The 20,861-nt window shown below is 39.8% G+C and overlaps 1 pseudogene; it reads right to left on the bottom strand.

Moving 5' to 3' along the window:
• Nucleotides 1-6,322: 6,322 nt before the first annotated feature.
• LOC112471342 lies at nt 6,323-6,441 on the bottom strand (annotated as a pseudogene).
• Between the last annotated feature and the right edge of the window lie 14,420 nt (nt 6,442-20,861).

Genomic DNA, 20,861 nt, shown 5'->3' with positions numbered 1-20,861 from the left:
AGATGCCCTTTTTCATCCTCCTTTAATGTGAGTCTTACTCATGACTGATCATTCAGCTCAAGTCTCAACTTCTCCAATGGACTAATTCCTTGACTAACACCTCTCCTCCATGAAACCCTAAGGCAGGTCCACAGCACACTATGCAACATTACATATTGCTTCATCTTGTTCTGATGCTGTCCTGTGCTTAGGTCTTATCTTCCAAATTAGATTTTAAACTTCAACCTTTGGGATTCTGAATCTTTTTTTTTTTTTTTTTTTTTAATAGAGTTCCATGATATCCAGGACAATACTGGGTATAGAGCTAATGATTTTTAGAAACATGGGCATTATCTGGGCAGCTTTTTCAGAGAACAATGAATTCCTCTCACGTCAGAAATCTTGTGTGTTTAGACCTCCTTGTTATACAGAATTTAGAATTAGGAAAGGACTTTTTCTGCTCTTTATCATGTCTTCTGTAAACTAACAACCAAACTCGTATATCATAAATATTGCACATAATAAAGTATAATTAAGTATAAGAAAACAAAAACAGTCTGCAATCCTGCCACTTAGTATACCTACAATTGTTGCATATGCTTCAAGCTATATATTTTTCATACCACAAAATGGGAATAAATTAGACATACTTTTTGTCATTGACTTTTTCACTTAATATTTCATGAGCACCTAACCATATTAATAAATGTAATGAACATATTAAAATTCTCACTTTTGAACCAAGCTGAATAGTATTCTATTTTATGAATGGAGCATTATTTGGGTTGGACATTTCAATGATTTATTCGTTTCACAATTATTTACCAATTACTTGCAATGTGGTTGGCATTGTTCTCAGTGCAAGGAACGCAGTCTGAACAAAACTGACAAACTCCCGGCCTGTCAGATGTTTCTGTTCTAGAGGTAAAGTGCTTCCGGTCCACATTTCTTACCAAGACCACAGTGCTTCTCAGATGGGTGATTTGCAGATACTCTGACAATACAGTCTCCCTGTGTAGACATTTCAGTACGTTTATCACTTTGCTGAGAACTCCGTTCTCCGATACTACCTCCGTCAACCATTAAAAGTCCAGAGACTGCCAGTCAGAACCCACTTTTTTGACAAAAAGATTATTAAATAATAAAATTGTAGGTACCAAAGAACACGAGACGGAGAGGAACTGGGTGCAGGGACATAAGAGGACTCCAGTTCCTTAGTGTTCATCGTTTGATTTATATTTAGTACCCTGGACTGTGACCTTGACGATGGGGACTTTGCTTGACGGTTACGGCGGGCTTAGTTTCATTACAGGAAAATTAACTCAAGTCATCAATTTCCTTACTGCTGTGACTTTTAAAAAGTTTCTTCAGATAAAATCAAGTATTGATTTGAATGTGAAAATCAATCTTTAAAATTTATACTTTATAAAGAAAGGTAACTTATTCATATACACTTTGAAAATATATTTCGTTGAACCTATAGGAAGGAGATGGATAACTGGCAGAGGACATGGTGAAAATTACACAGGTGCACATGTAACTGCATAGACATATTATGAACACAGGTTTGGTGCCCGGAGCGAGACTGTATCACCACATCAATATCTGGCGTGGTAGACGTTTGTACCCAAACTCCACCCTAAAATTTCCTTTTCTGAGGAATGAGAAAGGAAGGAAAAAAAAGTTGATAAAACCAAAACAAATATATTACAATTTAAAAATTTAAACCTCCAAGGAATTAATCATTTGTGTTTATTTTGCTGTCACGACTGATCATTTCTTAAATGGGCTTTATTGACTTTAAAACATTTTATCGCACACAACTCAGATGTATGTAAGTTGTTAACGGTGACTGACATGAACATAGGACGTCATCATCAAAGTTTAATAATGGGCTATATTTGGGGATGGGAGGAGTTGCTATATTACGTTCTTTGGTGTTAAATAAAACACTTGTTTTTAAATGACAAATGATCCCACTTAATTATGGGCTTGAATACATAGGTGTCATAAAGTTACATGTAGATAGCCAGTTTGAACATTTCATAGAGTGAAACAGTCAGGAAATATTCTTTATTTTCCTCTTCACTTTGTGCAATTAGAATGCTATCATGGAGTTTTTATATGCAACAAACAACAATACAGTCTTTCTGACTCTTTAAACCTCCCCCCAAATTCAATGTGTGCCATGGAAATTTCTAATATTCAATGATAGTAAATCAATTCTTTTATTTCCTAGAAAAATAAAAACATTTACATAGTGCATTTATAGGTAATGAAACAGCACATACTTATCCTCCAAAATTGAGTATATTTTTGAGTATTTGCATTTGATATGTTGCTTGGTATTATGGAGTATAACCTTGGCAAGTTATTTGCATTCTCTAAGACTCATTTTTTTCCCAGGTGTGCAAGAAAAGAAAATAAGAAAGAAATCTCAATTTCTCAAGCTTGTCCTAAGTTTATAGAAACTAGGAAAAGTAAAAATGGCTTAGCACAGTGACTGGTTTCTAGACTAGGGATACAGAGATGTTAATGAGACTTTTTTAAGAAGTCATAGATTGCATGAATTAAAGCTACATAATTAACATTAATATATCTCGGAAACGATTTGTTGAGTCAGGAGAAGCGCATTGGCAGGGAGAGGGTGTGATTGCAGAGGACAAGCCAAGAGGACTTGGTCCACGTCGGGAATGAAGTGGGATGGCAGGGTCCACGAGTGCTTGGTAGGGACCAAACCTTCGCTTGTTGTATTATTCTTTATACTTTGCCGCATGCCTTTATTAAAAAAAATAGAACTGACGATACAACTGCACCTGCTTTCTCTGTAGCGATCATCAGAAAATGTGGTTACTACTGGCCACTTCTGGTACCTTTGTCTCCACACAACACACCACCTCTCACTTCATCCATACCCCAGGGAGCAAGAGTTTAGCTCCCCGTATGTATTTCTGTAGCACAGTAGATGAAGCTTGGAATATTCTTCATATACTGTTCCCTGTGTGTATTTACTCAGGGATTTTCACATTCGCCAAGATGTGTTTTTATGTTGACTGCCATTGTATGGTTTTTCCTGCACTGATCTCTGAAGCCTGGTGCTGATCTATCTGATTGCTCCACAAAAACTCTTGTCAAATATTATGTATTTTTAATATAGCTAGAGAGAATAGTGACATTGGTTGTCAGTCACTCAACAACTGATGAGACATTTCTGGCATTCCAAACTCGTAAGTTACCTCTCTAATGCACATGTGCTTGAAACCTTTACTAGACCTTGCTATGAGTTTCAGAAAATATGTTTTAGGCTTACCACATTATTGGTTAAAAAAGCAAGATTTCTTTTTTGCATAATCCAAGTATAATGCTCATAATATAAGAAAGGCCTGACTTCAAGTTAGTATCTCTAATCTCTATGTTTTTTCTAAAAACCTTCTTAAAGAAACATTTCACTGACTGACAGTTAGCAGGTGCACCTTGTAACTTAAAAATAAATTTAATATAACCTTCACGTTGTTGAAGAAAATATCACTGTTCGCTCAATAATTAGACTTAATTGGTCGAAGGATTTAAATGCTGCCTTGACACCAAACATTTCAGACTGTGTACATTTCACAACTTTAAATGGACTCCTGAGATGACAACTTCCAGATATATTTTATCAGCTTGTGATGTTCTTATATAAGCAAGACATTTAAAAGCCCAATTGCTGACATTTGAAAATAAAAATCAAAACCAAAGGTAAAATAATGTGTTTTCTATTCTGATTTCTGGACTACATATGATATTGACTTTGTTTTCATATCAGATAGCATATTATTTTATCTGTCTTTTAATCAGCAACATCATTAAATAGCTACTAATAATTACAACGTCAAAGGCACAAGCAACAAAAGCAAAATTAGACGAGTGGGACTACATCAAACTAAAAAGCTTGTGCACAGTACGGGAGAAGCAATCAACAGAGTAAAAAGACAACCTACGGAATGAGAGAAAATATTTGCAAAACAGATATCTGATAAAGAATTAATACTCAAAATATGTAAGGAACTCCTACGACTCTTGGCAAAAAAATTAAATAACCGTTTAAAAAAAATGGGCAAAGGACTTGAATAGACATTTCTCCAAAGAAGAAATATAAATGGCCAACAGGTATATAAAAAGGTGCTTAGCACCACTAATCAACAAACTTGAATAGACATTTCTCCAAAGAAGAAATATAAATGGCCAACAGGTGTATAAAAAGGTGCTTAGCACCACTAATCAACAAAGAAATATAAATCAAAACCACGATGAACTATCACCTCATACCTGTTAGAATGGCCCGTTTCAAAGCAAAGCAAAACCGAAGCATAACGCATGTCGGTGAGAATGTAGAGAAACTGAAACTTTTGTACGTTGTTGGTGGAAATGGAAAATGGTACAGCCACGAAAAAAACTGTATGAAGGTTTCCCAAAAACTTAACAATAGAACTACCATACAGTTTGGTAATCCTGCTTCTGAGTATACGTTCAAGAGAACCGAATCAAAATCTCAAAAAAATAAAAAAAAAAATGTACACACGCCTATGGTAATCACAGCGTTATTCACAATAGACGAGATACAGAAACAGCCTAAACAACCTAAATGTCCACTGACGAATGAATGGATAAAGAAAATGTGGTATATGAGATACATATATATAATATTACTTATAATATATAATGAAATATTATTCAGCCTTTTAAAAAAGAAGGAAATCTTGCCATAGACAACAGCATGGATGAATATTATGCTAAGTGAAATAAACCAGACACAGAAGGAAAATATTGTATGATTCTACTTATATGGTATTTAAAATAGTCAAACTTACAGAAACAGAGAGAAAAATGGTGGCTACCAAGACTGCGGGGAGGGGTAAATGGGAAGTTGCTGTTCAAAGAACATCGAGTTTTGGTATGCGAGATGAATTAAGTTTATGGATCTGCTGTATCACATCGTGCCTACGATAAACAATACCATCTTGTGGACTTAAAAATGTTGCTAAGAGGGAAGATCTCATGTTGAGTGTTCTTGACACAATAAAAACATTTAAAAAATCTACCAGTCATGTCTACCGTTTATTAAACATCTCCCATGTTTCAAATATTCTGTCAGACTCTTTTCCGTGCATTAAAAATAAACTTCGCATTGATATTTTATGAGATAAATTGTCATTTCCATTTTAAAAGAAGGAGCCACGTTCCTAGAAAGTGTTATAAATATTGCTTTTGCCTAACACACTTTGCTCACCCCCTCAAGTTTTACACCATCTCCCCAAAGATGGGGACGTGGCCTATGTGGGTGTGATCTTAAAACGATCAAATATGTGACCAAATTTGGCCCAATTCAATGGATCCTCTTGCAGCGTTCTGATGAAAATGGTAAGGAAGACTTCTACCAGATCATAAGACCGGATAGAAGTGAATCCGATATGGACGTGAAGGTGATAAAGATGAAATCAAGATTTGACTGAAGACATGAGAGACGAATGCCAAAGAATTCCTAATACTGGGAGTATTTGGAGCTGGAACCAGAGTTTCTCAATTCTGGCGCCATTGACGTTTTGTGCCTAATATTTCCTCATGGAGTAGAACTGCCCTGTGCTGACCTCCATGTGAAGCTAGGTGCCAGTCGTACTCCCTTTCCTGCAGTTGTGACAACAAAAATGTCTTCAGACATCGTCCAACTTGTCCTGAATGTAGGAGTGGGGGCATGAGATGGGAAGAGGGAAAATCGCCCTTTGCCAAGAACCACTGAGCTTCAACCAAGAGGATCAGCCACTGCTGTAGTTGCCAATAATTCGAGCTATGAAATCTCCCCCATCTGCTTAAACTCATCTGAATTTGGTTTTTCTACATTATAAATGAAACTGACTGGTAACTTGCCCAAGGTCACAGAGATAGTCTTAGAGCACCGTGCGGAGAGTGGCGAGTGTGCGCGTCAGTGAAGCAGAAGAATTCTTACGGGCGTGGGAGAGCCCAAAAGAAGAGCGAGGTGCAAAGAGCTTTAAAAGTACATTTTCCAGATCGTTGGCCCATGAAACCCTAAGTGAGGCGTGGGTCCAAAACCATGTGTTCTGAGTTCAGCTATGGCTGGGAAATGATTGGCTAAATGAGCAAAACTGCTTTCTTTTTTAAATAGGATATCTTAGCGACTCTAGTATGATAGTGGGCTTTCGTTTTCCCCACCAATTTCTCAAATTTCTTGACCAATTTTTTTTTTTTTTTAGGTGAGGCGACCCTTGGTTGACCTCACAGATTGCAAGGACCTTGTCAGTTTATAATCCCTTTTTAAAATGATTATTCAAATTTTTTTTTTTTTTTTTGCCTACAGCACCTGGTCTTCCTATGTGGTCTCCCATCCGAGTACTAACCAGGCCCAACCCTGCTTAGCTTCCGAGATCAGACGGGATTGGGCTTGTTCAGGGTGACATGGCTGCAGACTTCTATGATCAATTTTTTAAGGGCTCCAGTAAATATCTTTCACGACTAACATTCTGCAGAACTGACTGTGGTAAAGGTCATGCCCAAGATCGGGCAGACAGAGTGAGGGGTAAAGAACGAAGCATTCCCTGTACACGGAGATGCAGGAAGAAACCCGACCATGTTGAAGCTTGTACGACCCTTTGCTGAATAGGCTTATCTGCGTTTAGAGGAAAGTGGAGACTTATGCCAGACCCTCTAGTCCGTAACAGAGCATTTGGACATCTTCCACCTGAGGCCACCTGAGATTGTTAATGAGAAGGAAAACTTGACCTGCCACGGCTGTGAGAATCTCTGCCAGGTGAGCACAGCAGGCGAAGTGACTGGGGAGGATCCAGCGAAGCGGACCGTGATGGAAAAGGTGAGGGTTTCTACGAAACTGGTGGCAATAAAAATGATTGAAATAGAGTGATTTGAGAAATATTAATGCAAAAGATTGCACTTGGCTAATCTTCCATTTAATGTTGCCATTTTTAACTGCTTTGCGAGGCCATTTTAATTTCAAAAAACCATATACTTTTTTTTGTTTTTCCACGGCAGTGAGCCAAATCCTACGAGAAAGTAATGGACATGAGTATGGTGGCTTGCTCAGAATCTGGCTTCCCTAGAAGAAGAAATTTCTTTAAGAAATGTTTCTAGAAGCCAGTTCTACAAGCTCTATAACAGATTCCATTTTGATCCATAAAACATAAAAATACCAACAGAGCCTATCCGGGTGTTTCAGTACATAGGTACCATGTCTGCGTTGAACCTATGTATGTAGTTTTCTTAGTAACTTTGCAAGTGGAAAGCACCAAGCTGTCGCCTCCACGTGTTGAAACCGTTGGGGTCGTACTGGACACCTCTGGGTCGGGCACGTTCCGGCCCTTGCTCTCTTTGTCGCCTGCAGGCTGGGAGATAAGGACTTGGCCAACCAGCAAGGGCCTGCCCGGGGGAGCTCGTAGGGTCTCGCTCATGCTTGGCAGCGCTGGAACGTTCTGTGTGATTATGCAATTATCATCGATCAGCAGGCAACCGCTTCTAGGACTTCCAGCAGGCAAGGCAAACATTTGCACTCCAGCTTCCTCCAGGAGCGAGCTGGACCCAAGGCCCAGCAGACAAGAGAGCCGCACACACAATCGCTGCCCGCTGCTCTGGCCCACTTGAACAGCTGTTCCCGGCTGGCATAGAGATGCTCACCTGGCAGCTCTGTCGGAGCTCGGAGCAAGATGTGCAGATTAGAGTCTGTTTGCTCAACACAAAGTGCATTCAGTGAAAGAACCGTGGGGAGGTCAGGGAGGGGGAGGCGAAGCTGCGGATACATCTAACAACACCTTTCCTAATAAAACAGACTGGATGATGTAGACACAGGAGTGTACAAGGTCAGCCTGAAACGAAACGCAGCGAACGACAAACGAAAACCATTTGGATCCTGATGGAACGGCAGTGAGGCTAGACGGCCATGTTAAAGAAACAGGAAGAAAACACACCGATTCTAGGACCGACCGATAAGCACTTAGTAAGCACATTGCATGTGCCCAACCATCTGTGGGACACAAGACGGGACACTAGGAGCCAACAGCTCCAGGGATTTGCGATTTTCCTGGGCAAATGAGACAAACCCACGGGAACAAGGTAGGCACAGTGGGGCTGGATGCAGGGTCACTGGCCCGAAAAGAGGGCTGAACCTTTGCTGCTCGTGCTCAGGAATGCAGAGGGGAACACCGACTCAGGGATTAAGATGGGGACTCTGGTCGTCGAGCCCCCGGGAGGCCACACAGAGCTCACGAGCTCAGGGTGGAGGAACCCTCGCTTAACCCCCGCCACACTGACACCATCCTTGCTGAGAAAGAGCAGACGGTCCCTACTCCGCAAGAGGGGTGTGCGCGGAAGAAAAAGGTATCCCAGAAGAAATGGAAGAAACAAAAGCTTATGGCCTGGGAGTAAATTCGGCATTAATAAATATTAATAAAAGTAAAAAAAAAAAAAACTCACGCAGAGAATCACACAAATGCAGTTGTTAAAATGCAGAGTCCTGGACCCCCACTAGAGCGACTATTTTACAGTCCGAGATGGGCCTCAGGAGTCTGCACGTTACGCAAACATCTCAGGTGTTTCTAAAGCGCTTGGCCCACAGCCTTTACTTTGAAAAACACTGCTTTAAAGGTGACAGTGAACGAAAGGAATCTAGACAAAAGTTTTCTTAGATTATTAACCTGTACCTGCTATAGGGTCTTCTGCGATCTCCTTGGAACTGCATTAAAAAATCCGTTTTTTTGTTTGTGGACATTTATAAATGGCATTACATTCTTCAACTGCCCACGAGTCCGGCCCCAGAGCTAATTCGCTCTAGAGGTATTTCTGTTTAATTCTGTTTATTTGTTTTGAAAACCACTTGTTCGATCCCCCCATCCCAACCTAGACCGGAAATCTCTTTCTACTTAACCATTATGGTCCCCGCCCTTGTCGAGTCCTCCCCAAAACTCCTGAGTGCAGCACATCACTCCGGCATCTGGGCTTCCCGGCCTTGATGTTGACCTGTACTGTAGGACTCACCACATTCCATCTCGATCATGGACCACACCATTGAATCGCTCTAGAAACCAAGCATAACTATTACCTAACACATGTCTGGCGGACAGACAGAAAGCCATAATTTCTAATGACTGAATGTATGAATGCGTGTGTATACGCTGAATGTTGAGAAACAGAGAAATACAGAACAGAGGAAATTCATTCTTGTTTCCTCTTCTTACTTGAAGCCGTGATTCAAGAACAGCTTGGTACTGAAGACAATCCAGGACAAAGAGATCTCAGTAACCAAACTAAGGTCCTTCTGTTGTTGGATAGTCAGCCAGAGTCCGGGCATCTCCAGTTCTAATGGTTTGTGGTCCAGTCGTTCAACACGTCCGGTAAAACAGGGCCCTTACATCAAATGCGATACGATGATCCGTTAGAGCCAAACTCACCAAGAGAGGTTTGTGCCTGCAGAGGTATAACTAATCCCAGCTCACACTGAGATAAACAGCTCCATCTCTCTGCTCCCAGCTTCGGTCATTGTCGGCCAGGGACCTCCCTGGTTTGAAGAATGACTGCTAGTTATCACCCCCACCTCCCTCATGCCTTCAATGGGTCTGCAAGCCATGCCCCCGCCACAAGGCCTGCTTAGATGTCCCTCAAAACACATTTATTTTCATCCGTGGAAGAAATTTACTTTCTCTCAAACAGAGAGCTGTTTCTGGCCAGAGGCTTTTAGTGGATGAGCAAGAGCTGTAAACAACTCTTCATCTCCTTCTGCCTGTAATCTGGAACTTTCAATCACTCGACCTCTGCATTCGAAGACTTCGGCTTGGCAGAAGCAACGACTTCAAACCGTGTTTGCAGTCGGCAAGGAATCAGGCTGTCCGTGAGGCCGACGAGGATAGACTTTATCGGCACTGCTTCTCTTGTGTGTCTGAGATCGCGTTTCTGTCTTTGGACAGGAAGAAACATACTGTCTTGGAAGCATTGGGGGCCCCTGTGAGAAGACAGGCGTTCTTACCGTTGGGAGACAAATGGCTGTAATTGTCGCTCTGCGTGTCACAGATATTTCTACCAGAAGCCTGTGGTGGTAGAATTCTGGGGAGAGCATTACTCTGGATGGAAGAAACAGCAAAACGGATTGCCTGAGAGAAGCAAGCTGGTGGTACGGCCCCAGTCCAGGAAACACCCAGCTCTTGCAGCAGGAAGAGCAAACAGTAATTAAATCGGATAAAATCAGTAATTATCTATCTTTTGTGTTTACTTGTTAATTTCATTTGCATACTTTTTTTTTTTTGCAGTAGCGTTAGCTAAGATATTTTCAGTTGTTCATTTGTTTCTTTCTCTTGCTTTTTGTTGGGCTAGGTCTATTGTTTGCTGTTATTAGCCAGCAAGTGACATAGGAGAAATTCTCTCGGAGTTAAGGATCCGACAGTGCTCATCTGTCGCAGGTTACTATTCTTTAATTATTTTGTGTTTCAAAATTCAATGCATATGTGATGTGTGGGGTACCTACTCTGTTAGGGGGCCTCTTCTGGATACTGAGGATTATAGAGAAGAACAAGATGCTCATGACTGCACTTCCAAAGATATCATATTCTAGTCAGCAGAGACAATGCACATATAAATGACCGTTATCGTTACTAGGAAGAAATCAATCAAGAAATGTGATCATGATTGATCGGGAGGGACCTTGGTCAGTGAAGGCTTTTCTAGAATAGCTGTGCTCTGAAAGAGAAAGAGGCAGCCATGTGACGACCTAAGAAAAAAGATTTATGATCAGAGGAAATTAAAGCAAATTCAAAGTCTATAAGATGGCGATGAACTTGGAAATCTCAAGAGAGGGTCAGACACCCAGTATGGTTGGAGCAGAATGCTCTAAAGAGTAAGTGGCATGGGGTAACGTTGAGAGCTGGGCAGGGGCAAGATCACACAGGCTTTATCGGTTGTGACCAGGGCCTTGGGTCACGTAACAAATATAATGAAAAACCAATGGAGGGTTTTAAGCAGGTAAGTTACAGAATAAAATTTAAATTACCTTCAGATTATTCTCACGACTTGGTGGAAAGCACTGTAAAGGGATAGAACAGGAGCGCAGGTGGATCACGGAGGACACACCTGTAGTTGTCCCCGTTGGAGAGACCGGTGGCCTAAATGAGAATGGCAGTGGTGTAGACGGGGAGAAGAAGGTGGATTCAAAATATATTTGAGGACATATCTAAGAGGACCTGCTAATGGATTTGATGTTGGATGAGAGAGGAGGCAAAGATAAATCTTAGCTCACCACGCTTTTAGATTTAGCAAACTTCCTTGTTCAACATATCTAAGATGCTCAAGGGTGTTTAGGGGTGATTTTGATGATCAAAATTATTTCAGACACACACAGCTTATTGATGTGAAGGAAAGGAGTGGCGTATGCAAGTGGATAACTTGTGCATGCAGAGTTGGCAGGAAATTATATAAATCGAAACGTAGGTGGATGTCAAGAGAGGAAACTGATTCTGCATAATCATTATGGAGATGATGCTTCCGAATGCGCAACTTCTGCATCCATTCGCTGAAAACCGTGAACTAGTAGGGTCTTCTTTACCTCCAATAGTTCATGACTTCATAAATACTGAAAAGAGTGTCCTGGAGTCACACAGGACACACATATATAAGTTAGTTAGGGTATGTTCAGCTGCATATTGGAAATTCAAAATACCAGTGGCTTAAACAAGAAACTATTTCTCTCACATACAATTGTACAGGAGAAAGATGACATGCTGCTTCCTGTCAGGGGACCAGTCTCCTCCTATCTTAGGGTTGTACTCTCATGCACACAACCCAAAACGATGCATCACGATGCCCACATTCCAGATTGCAAGAAGAGAATACTTCTTCCCTTTGGAGGCATGACCAGTGGGTCACATAGATTGTGCCCTAATTATCAGAGCTAAGTCACTTGCAGGTACCTAAATGCAACTCACAACAGAACTAGTGTGTTTATTTGTTTTTACTTCTTGTACTTGAGTCTTTTGCTTAGCAAAAACAAAGCATTCTCTAGAAAGAATCCAGCGGACGATCGGGTTTGAGCAGGACTACATCGTTGAAGGCAAGACAGTGGAAACTTCCTTTCCAGAGAAACCAGCCCTGACCACCCTGATTATCGTTTACTTATTGATGTATGTGTCCCCCTTTCAGAATGGAAGGTCATGCTAGTAAAGCTCTTTTCCGTAATCCCATCCCTTTGGGCCGTGGGTGTCCATAATATGCACTCAATAAAATCTTTTATTAAAAATATGGATAAATAATGACTGAATATTTTCAGTCTATGAAAGATCAGAGTAAGAGTAGAAAGTGCTGACGGTTTACTTGTTCATGCATTCTTTCTTTCGTCTTTTTTCTCTCTTCTCTGTCTCCTCTCTCTCTTCCTCCCCTCTTGCCCCCAAAATAGACCTCAATCTTCAGGCTAGATGAAGCAAAGTGAAGAAGAAATACTCCTATGTATAGGATATCTGGGAGACGGGGCAATTTATTGTTCTTTAAGGAGAGGTGAAAGGCGATGGTCATAGTATACAGTAGGCACTCAAGATATTAGTCGGATAGTTAAGGGAGTGATATATTCGATGAAGGACAGAAGGGCCTCCACGGCCTCGTAGGATAGGACAGAGTTAAGACATCTTCCTCCTCAGCTAGGAGTATCTCTGCTCAGAAGGTACTTCTTCCTTTCCTTGGTTTCAAAGTATCTCTTCATCCAACACTCTCGCTTTTCCTTTCTCTAAGTTAGAGTTCTGTGGAGCCTGAGATTCTCCTGTGTGAGATAAAAGTCAGTATTTGCGGCAGTAGTTGGGCTTCAGACTCTTCCGTCTCATACACCCGAAGGCAAAGAAAATCCAGGAGAAATAACATCTTATAATGAAGCACTGCCAAGTCCAAGTTTTGCCGAAAGAGTTTCCATAGAGGAGGGTCTTCACAATAAAGCATCCCTGAGAAGATGTAGCCATCGCTGACCTTGTCTGTGCAGGGGCTGGATGTAGGTACTGCAGGCGAATTTCAAGCCTGGTGCTAGAATGCCAATCAACAGCTATGGATCGGGCCAGTTAACAGTCGCACCACTTTTCGTCAGTATTTGTCTTGCCTCCAGCCTTGGTGGATGATGAGTTGGCATAAAGAACATCTAACTCTCTTAGAAAACACATGACAGATCTTTGACTCTCTACAATGGCAGACAGGTGGAGATGACTCGTATTGAAATAGGGTTAAACCTTAATCCAAGTTCTCAAATTCAAGGGTATTCACAGTCTGCTGGTTCGCTCTGGCCATAGCATATGCACTCATCCGGTAAGTAACACTTGGTAATTCAGAATCCTCCAGCCACCACATGGAGCTGATGGGAAGGCCCGTGCCTCCCTTCTCTCCCTGGTGACACACACGTACTCACTTGCTGGCCATAATGTGGCATGTCTAAGAGCCGTGAGATTCATACATAGGGTTCCCAAAGTGCCAATCAACTGCAGTGCCATACAGGTGACTGGACACGTGGATCTGATCGTAGACATGGGCTATGGACAAGCAGCCCTCTTCCCCTTGACATTCTCTCCTTAAATGTTTGCTTTTATCTTCTTCATGCTGGACACTGTGCTAAACGTCATGAATAAACACATTTCTGCTTTCGAAGAATACGAAGTCTAACGGGCAGAGAGGAACACAGAAACGGGCATTTCCAGTGGCTGATCAAGTAAATAATAGAGGAAAATCAGATGTCGCACAGACTTGACAACGATATTCTCCAGGGCCCGTGTCTGAGTAGCTCTGTCTAGCTCACAGTACACATGAAATCGAGGCAGTTATGAAAAGGAAGCTGAACTAAACAAGCATCTTCGTGCCAGACTTTATGTGTATTCAGAAAACAAATCTGTGCTCAGAAAAGTTCGTAGTCTATTTTATTTTTCCAGCCCGGGTGAGTCAAATCTCGGCACTGCGGTCTCAGACGTAGTTACCGCGTGCCTTCGGATCCAACGTCTTCACCGGCTGCCCTCTCCGCTTGCTCTCCGTAACTGGTGGTCTCCAGTAGCTGCTTCTTCCTCCCCTTTCTTATCACTTTCTACTGGAACAATTTCTCTAGAACACACATTAAACACTAAATGATAAACGGCACACTGCTCGTGCTTTGAATAAGAAAGCAATCGGCTCGCTCTCTCGCGCCAGTCCAGTGACTAGCCAGCAGACGGGTGGCGTAGGTGAGGACCAAGTGTGGCCCATGATCACAATGGCAGTGTCTTAAACTGACAGTGGAGTCCCCGCACAATGCTGAGATGTCTTACTGAGTGGGCATTTGGGTTCTCCGCACTACTTTTTGTGAACTGTTATCTGATGATTCTCTATCTAAAGATGCAAGAAGTGAATTTCAGCTACTGGGAAGACTTGCCCCCTGCCGGAATCTGCTTCCATACCCCGTATGCCATAGACAACAATAATACACTGGCTCTTCCCTTTCCCCTCCCTTTTAAAAGGCAAGGTGCAGGTTCCCTACCTGTGCAGTTCTTTGTCATTATTATTGCGATTATTAGTAATAATAGGTTAGCATTGTAGAGTGCCTTTCTTAACAGCTTGAAGCACTTCTCTTTAATATTAACTCGATTACTCTCTCAAGTTGTTATTTTTTATTGAAAATATATCTAATGGTGGAGTGGGTAGTGGAGGGGATGGAAGATGCATAAATAAGGTTCCTTGAACTTTCGAAATTACATTATTTACAATACTATCCATTCTTCCCTGTGCATTGCCAATTTTCTATTTCAATCAGATTCTATTCATTTCTTTACACATCACATTTCAAGAACTGTTAACATAACATGTAAGTATGGAAATAAATATCCCTATCAGCCCAATTGTACTTATTTTCTTGCCACTTCCACATAAGTGGGGATTATCTTCTTTGTATTTAATAGTTTCAATTTCAGAAACGATCTCTTGTGATAATGCTTTCTGTGGGTTCACTGTACATTGAAAATGATCATTTTCACGTATCCCTTTTAGCCTTCAGGTATCCAATGGAGCTCTAATTAAGAACGTTTTCACCTTGATCCTGACCTTCACTACTCATGTTTTCCCTTAAATTCTTAGGGTTCTAGGCACCATGATTTTATCCCCCTGTAATGTGACCCGTCAACCTCATTCTTCTTACTCTTTGCCTATATTGAACAGCATCGCCTAGTCGATCAGGACCACGTGCCCGCTCCCAAGTCCTCTTCCAACCTCCTGTTTCTGTGCCACTTGTCAACACTCTCTGCCCCCTGTATCTCACTTGCTTATTCATCTTTGAATAAAATTCACCTCTTTCTTCTTAATTATTTTCCGCTTATTTCTACAATCACGAAAAACATCATTCTTCTACAAACTTCCACATCACTTTAGTTGCAGTTCTCATAACTGTATTCAGTATGACGTCACTTATATTTTTGATGTGCACAGAACTTTGCTAGAGGAAACGCACCTGGAAGGAGAGAAAATCGTCTTGGTCACTGCTGTACCTGACACATAATGATAATCAAAGGATGCTTGTTGAGTGTGTTAGTGCCTAGTGTATTTTACGTATATTTACTGACAATGTGCTGAATCTGAGATGGGTGAATGAATGGTTTAATGAAGAAAGGTCTCAAAATTAAATGGTTTGGAAATGTGTTAGTTGACGGGGAAAGAGAATGTCATTGTGGAGAGCGGTGGCTGAACATTTTTGCCCCCAACTCCTGTTTCTGAGGTTTCATCATCTCTTCGTGGCTATATCACCCTAGGCTGGCTCATGGTGGCACTATTCCAGTCCAAGTCTGGCATCTTAAAGATCCCCTTTCCTTTAAGACCAGGTGGGATCATACCAGCAAACTTTTCTGAGAGCTTCCACCATGATGGAAAAACACGCAGGTCATCTTTTTTTGTATCTTAAGAATTTATATTTTTAGAGAAGTTTTACGTTCACAGCAAAACTGAGAGAAAAGTACAGACATTTCCCTTATACACCCTGCCTCCACATTTGCAAGCCTCTCCCATTATCAATGTCACCCACCAGAATGGATATTTGCTATAATTGATGAGCCCCTATGTTACCACATCCTTAGCACCCAGAGTCCATAGTTCACCTTAGGGTTCGCTCTTGGTGTTGCACATTCTATGGTTTTGGACAAATGTATAATGACATGTATCCACCATGAAAGTATCATAAAGATAGTTTCAATGCTCTGAAAATTCTCTGTGCTTTGCCTACTCATCCCTCTTGCCCCCAGGGACTGGTGACCAGATTGTCTTACTGTCTCTGTAATTTGTCTTTTCTAGAATGCCCTTTAGTTTAAATTATACAATATGTAGTCTTTTCAAATTGGCTTCTTTCACTTAACGATATGCATTTGAATTTCTTCCATGTCTATTCATGGTTTGATAGCTCATTTCATTTTAGCATTGAATAATAATCTATTGTCTGATGTATCACAGTTTATTTATCCGTTCATCTACTGAAAGACATCTCGGTTGCTTTGAAATTTTTAATTATAAATAAAGCTGCTATAAACATACCTGTACAGGTTCAGCTTCTCTGGCTAAATATGAAGGAGCAAGCACATCAAGAATATGTTTAGTTTTGTGAAAAACCATCTAACTCTTTCAAAACGGTTTTATCGTTTTGCATTCCCCCAACAATGAATGAGAGTTCCCATCATTCCACAACCTTGCTAGCATTTGGTGTTTTCGGTGTTCCAGGTTTTGGCCATTCTAATAGGTGTATAGTTATATCTCATTATATCTCTAATAGGTGTATAGTTATTTTAATTTGCACTTCCATTATGACATGGAACATCTTTTCGTATGTTTATTTGCCATCCATATATCTTCTTTGGTAAGACGACTGTTAAGATTTTTGGCTCATTTTTTAATCGGGTTTTTTTTCTTTATTGTTGAGTTTTAAGAATTCTTCATATATTTCATCCCTTAGCACATACATCTTTTGCAAGTACTCTCTCCAAGCCTGCGGCTTATCTTCTTACTCTCTTAATATTGCCCTTTGAAAAAACTGAAGTTTTTAATTTTGATTTCAATATATTTCATGGTTTATGCCTTGAGTAATATATCTAAAAGGACATTGCCCTATCCAAGGTCAACTAGGTTTTCTCCTATGTTTATCTTCCAGGAGTTTTAAAGTTTTGCATTTTACATTTAAGTCTGTGACCCATGCTCAGTTACTTTTTGCGAAGGGTGTAAAATCTGTCTCTAGATTCATTGTTTGTCCAGTTTTCTCAGCACCGTTTGTTGAAAAGCCTATCTTTTCTGAATTGTAATGCCTTTGCTCCTTTGTCAAAGATCAGTGGACTATATTTATGTGGATCGCTTTCTGGGCTCTCTATTCTATTTCATTGATCTATGTGTCTGGTTGTTTTTTTTTTGTCAATATCATACTGTCTTGATTACTGTAGTTTTATAGTAAGTTTCGAAGTTGAGGTATCAGTTCTCCAACTTTGTCCTTCTCTGTGTTGTTTATTCTGGGTCTTTTGCCTTTCTATATAAAAATTAGAATCAATTTGTTGATATTCATAAAATAACATGCTGGAATTTTAACTGTAATTGCACTGAGTTAGATCAAGTTGTAAAGAAAGAATGTCTTAACTGCACCGAGTCTTCCAAACCATGAACACAGACTGATTCTCCACTTCGTTTAGTTCTTTGATTTCTTTCACCAGAGCTTGGTAGTTTTCCTCGTATTGATCTTACACACATTTTGATAGATTTATACATAAGTATTTCATTTTTTAGGGGCTAGTGTAAATAGTATTGTTCTTAAATTCAAATTTTACTTGTTCATTGCTGGCGTATAGTAAAGCGACTGACTTTCACGTATTAACCTAACATCCTCACCTCCTCCTCCCCGCCCCCCCGCACCCCGACTTCTCTTCCCCTCCCCCACACCAAAGCTCAGCCAACTCGCAATTATCTTTCAATATATATCTCAGGTGCAGCCCCACAGCAACCCCAGAAATTTTTCTAAGGGATATGTACAGCCACATCCTTCATCTTAAGATTCAATAAAAAGATTCTAGTAAGAACTATATGTACATCAAGAGAAGAAAAAAGGAGAATCCATACAATTTCTAGTTTGCAAATACTTCTCTTAGAAGAAAGCATGAGGAAGCAGAATAAAAGCGACATACAGATTGCAAAAACACAATTTGACATGTTATGGCAAGTAAACTTGTAAGGAAATGCTTATCCTTCCAAGTTACTAGAGGGAAAAAAAAATGAAAAGAATAGAGAGGTTCCATTTTTGACTATCAAACAGAAAAAAACAATTTCTGCTCAGTATTGGCTACGGTCTAGTGTACAGAGCTCCCTAACACTACTTTGCAAAAACAGTTGAAAAACTCTTTCTAGAGGACCATTTTGAGTATGTATCATTTATCTTAAAATATGTGGGCATATTAGGTCAGTAAATATTCTTCCTCCAAGGGCACATTAAGGAAACAATCAAATACATAATTACGTATGTATTTAATGTAATGCAATTATTGTTATACATGTGAAAAAAATAGAAAACATATGTCGAATGATAAAAAGATTTTTTAATGGCAAAACATTATGCCAGAATATATAGAAATATATTAATGGATATCACCTACCCCTTATTATCATAATAAAAAAATTTTAATGACTTAGGAAATGCTCTTATATACTCATCAGTTAAAAAAGTACTGAATATAGTACAATCTAAATTTGAAAGATGGAAACTATATCTTTAGGTACAGAGAATGTCTGGAATGACATAAACCATGTTTAACAGTTAGAGGTCATATATTTTTCATTATCTTAATTATTCCGTCCCTCAGTCACACATTTCTTTAATTACTTAACTAATATCCATTAAGCCCCTGCTTTGTCTCGTAGAGTACTGTAGACACAGACTGTCCTCATCAGAGAATGAGAAAGTTACATCAGCCAATAAATGTTCTCCTGGATATTTGATAAGCCTTCCTTGGGGCATGTCCCACCTGGTAGAGAAAATTTGAGGAGTCATATATGCACTTGTGGTTATTACTTGTGTGATTCACAATCATGTTAACATCAATCGAGAAGTAATTAAAACATTTAAAAACGTTTTAAATTTATTCATTCATTCCTTCAACAAACTTATAGTGCCTATTGCGTATCAGACCCTGTTCTGGGCCAGTGCAAGAGACCCGCCCAGCCCTGTATACGTGGAGCTTATGTTTAGAACAATAGATTGCAAGCATTTAGCCTTCTGTAACACTTTATCTGCAAAATGGGAAAAGAGTAAATTCATATTGTCAAAGAGCTAGACATATATTAATTTTGGTGCTAAAATATTTTTCGTTACCATTTGCAGTCATTCCCAAAAGAATAAAAGAATATTAGATATAAATCTAACAAATATGTACAGGATCTGTGTGCTGAAGACTACAAAATGTTAATGAAAGAAATCGATGAAGACCTAAATAAATGGAGACATCCTGTGTCCACAGAATGGAAGACTCGATATAAGAAAGATGTCAATTCTCCCCAAATAGATCTACAGATTTAACATAATCACTATGAAAATCTCAGAAGGATTTCTTGTAAATATAAATCTAAAATTTATATGGAAAGGCAAAGGAATTAGAATAGCAAAGTTCATTAAAAAAAAATAAAGTTGTAGGAATCACAATATATGATTTTTAAGAGTTACTATGTAGCTACGGTAATCATGACAGCATGGTCTTATCAAGAAATTAAATATATAGATCAATGAAACAGAGAACTAAGAAACAGTCCACATGAGCATGATTTTTGACAAAGGTGCATGAATAATTTGATGGAAGGAGCGCAGTCTTTTCAAGAAACGATGCTTGAAAAATTGGAAATTTTTAAGCCAAAAATTATAGATATCTGGAACTAAAAGTCATACCTAAGAAAACAAACTTGAATGGATCACAGATGTAAATATAAAAGGTCAAATTATCAAACTTCTAGAGGAAAACTCAGAAGAAAATCTTTATGACCTAAAACTAGGCAAAGAATTCTTAGAAATGAGACCAATGTCATGACCAATAAAAGGGAAAATTAATAAACTGAACCTCATCACAGTTCAAACTTCTTGTATACAAAAGACTATTACAAGAATGAAAAGGAAGGCCACAGACCATGAGAATATATTTGCAAGTCACACATCCAGGATATGTAAAGAACTCTCAAGACTAAACAGTAAGAAAACAAACAATCCATTAGAAACGATCCACTAGAAAATGGGCAACAGACTTGAACAGACGCTTCATGCAAGACAATATACGAAAAGCAAATAAATTTATGGAAAAAATAATATATACCTATTCAGCATTTGCGATTCTTAATTACATGTGTCAGTTTGACTAGACTAAGGAATTCCCAGATAGCTGACAACACATTATTTCTGGGTGTGTCTGTGAGCATGTCTCAGGAAGAGATTAGCATCTGAAAGGACTGAATGAAGAAGACATGGCTGCAGGCATCATCCAATCCACTGAGGACGGGATAGAACAAAAAGATGAAGGAAGGGTACATCTGCTCTTTGTTTGAGTTGATGTATCTGTCTCTTCCTGCCCCCTGACACTGGCTCGCTGGGTTCCCAGGTCTTCACACTTAGACCTGGCTTATGCTACTGCCTTCCCTGGTTCTCAGGCCTTTGGGTTTGAACTGGAACTACACTATTGGCTTTCCTGGGCCTCCAGCGTGCAGAGAGCAGACTGAAATTTCTCAGCCTCCAAAATCACAGGAGTCAGTCTTTCACAATGAATGTCTGTGTCTGTGTCTGAGTCTCTATCTCTGTCTCTCTCTCTATCTCTACCTGTATCATCCCTATCTGTATTATCTATATCATTATCTATATCATC

Source organism: Pteropus alecto, unplaced genomic scaffold (assembly GCF_000325575.1).
Source record: "Pteropus alecto unplaced genomic scaffold, ASM32557v1 scaffold45, whole genome shotgun sequence".
In the NCBI taxonomy this organism is placed as follows: Eukaryota; Metazoa; Chordata; class Mammalia; order Chiroptera; family Pteropodidae; genus Pteropus; species Pteropus alecto.
Note: the sequence above shows the minus strand (reverse complement) of the source record. Positions and strands in the feature narration are given on the sequence as shown.